Source organism: Tachyglossus aculeatus, chromosome 2, assembly GCF_015852505.1.
Source record: "Tachyglossus aculeatus isolate mTacAcu1 chromosome 2, mTacAcu1.pri, whole genome shotgun sequence".
NCBI lineage: Eukaryota > Metazoa > Chordata > Mammalia > Monotremata > Tachyglossidae > Tachyglossus > Tachyglossus aculeatus.
In genome coordinates this window covers 156,827,175-156,829,895 of record NC_052067.1, presented here as the reverse complement: position 1 = coordinate 156,829,895, position 2,721 = coordinate 156,827,175, and positions in this window count along the sequence as shown.

Below are 2,721 nucleotides of genomic sequence, written 5' to 3'. Positions count from 1 at the left end.
ATCCATTTTGAAACACAATTACCATGTTAGGGAGGCAATAGGCTTTCAGTTGAATATATTTGTAGACTCTAAACACCTTGTGGGCAGGGATCACATTTTCAACTCTATTGTACTGTAATAATAATAATTGTATTTCTTAAGTGCTTACTATGTGCCAAGCACTGTTCTAAGCACTGGAACTTTCCCCATCCTCTAGTACAGTGTTCTGCACACTGTAAGTGATCAATGAATACCACTGACTGACTGATGAATATATCTCAAATTAGTTGAAAAAACAGTAAGGATTTTCTGCCCTGCACACAATAAATTTGATTGACTGATTCCCTCAGTTCCTTGAGGCAAGGACTGTGACTGCCAACTCTGCTATGTCATGCTATCCCAAGTGCTTAAAGCAATGACCTGCTCATAATAAGCCCTCAATAAATACCACTGAATGATTCCCTAAGCAACCACCTAGAAATACTGGCTTTTCTCTGAAACTCCCAAGAAATATCATACTACTTGATCGACAGTCAGAAATGTATTTGGTCTAACAAATCTTACTATTAAAGGGATTTTGAAAATGGCATCACTTCTTTATCTATATTTATATCACAAATATATATATATTCATTCATTCATTCATTAAATCGCATTTATTGAGCACTTACTGTTTGCAGAACACTGTACTAAGCATTTGGGAAGTACAAGTTGGCAACATATAGAGACGGTCCCTACCCAACAATGGGCTCACAGTCTAGAAGTATATATATATATATATAAGTATATATATATATATATATATATATATATATATATATATACACACTGTGGTATATATGTATGTGATATATATGTATGTATATGTATATATATGTATATATATCACAGAGCATAAACAGTGTGAAGTAGGGTGTGCTACTCCATCAGTATTCTGTGGGCTGGTTATATAATGGATGGTCAAAAAAATTGATGAGTTTTTTGATTTCTATACTATCTATGTTGGAAAATAAAATAATACTTTTTTTCTTTTGACACTTCCCTGCCCTTATATATGCGCTCACTACTCTCCTACTACAACTTAAACTGCAAACGTCATTCCTCTAGTGCTAAACTTCTTCACTGTACCTCAATCTCGTCTGTCTCATCACTAACCCCTCTCCCATTTCCTCTCTGGCATTGAATGCCTTCCCTCTTCATATCCGACAGACAAAGACTCTCCCCCTTTTCAAACCCTTATTGAAGGCACATCTCTTCCGAGAGGCCTTCCCTGACTAAACCCTCCTTTCCTCTTCTCCCACTCCCTTCTGCATTGCCCTGACTCACTACTTTTATTCGTCCCCCCCACACCAGTCCCACAGCATTTATATACATATCTGGAATTTATTTATTTTTCCTCATGTCTGTCTCCCCCTCTAGACTGTAAGCTCATGTGGAGAGGAAATGTGTCTGTTATATTGTTATAGTATACCTCCCAAACACTTAGTACAGTGCTCTGCACACAGTAATCGTTCAATAAATTTGATTGACTGACTCAGAAAGTCTACAAAGCTAAGAGCATCTTATATATATACTGAGATGTAGAACTGGCATATTTATCCATCTTAATAACACTTGAAGGAATCCATACTGTGAAACAAAAAGTACTTTTTGAGAAGCAGCGTGGCTTAGTGGAAAGAGCCTGGGCTTGGGAGTCAGAGGTCATGGGTTCGAATCCTGGCTCTGCCACATGTCTGCTGTGTGACCCTGGGCAAGTCACTTCTCTGAGCCTCAGTGACCTCATCTGTAAAATGGGGATTAAGATTGTGAGCCCCATGTGGGACAACCTGATCACCTTGTATCCCCCCCCCAGCGCTTAGAACAGTGCTTTGCACATAGTAAGCACTTAACAAATGCCATTATTATTATTATTATTACTTTATTAAGAGTTTACTTTTTAGAGGTTAATGCTTTAGTTTATTTATGGTTTTGTTCAGAATGGAGGAATGCTAATTCAAAGTCTGAGTTGGAGAAAATAATACTATTATAAATGAGGGCACAGTGATGTCTCTTTCTTCATTTTTCCACATTATCCATTTACATTTCAACTTGTTGTTTTCTTTGCCTAGTCCTTCTTATGAGTTCCATTATTTTTGTTTAATCTAAAACAAACAAAAAGCCTCTGTTTTAGCCATTTCTAAACTCCTGGTTTCTATTTTCATGAATTAAATGAACCCAGAGAATCCAGTCCAAGGATTATAAGGAAATCATCCTAAACTTTTTCAGCAATTCAGGTTAATGGTTCATTCATTCACGTATTCAACCAATCACATTTATTGAGTGCTTAACTTGTGCAGAGCACTGGACTAAGCATTTGGGAGAGTATTATATAGCAATAAATAGACACATTCCCTGCCCACAAAGAGCTTACATGGGGGGAGACAGACATGAACACAAATATATAAAATTACAGATTTGTACATACCTGGGAGAGACAGGAGGCAGGGAGATCAGCAAGGAGCTGATGCAGTAATCAAGGCGGGAGAGGAAAAGTGCCTGGATTACTGTGGTAGCAGTTCGGATGGAGAGGAAAGGGTCGATTTTAGTCATGTATTGAAGGTTGTACTGACAGGATTTGTTGAAAGATAGAATATGTGGATTGAATGAGAGAGATAAGTTGACAATTACACCTCAGATGAGGAATGATAGGAGGGAGAAAGGACATAAATGGAGGGAGCCATAGGGTCAGGTCAGGGTTTTGGG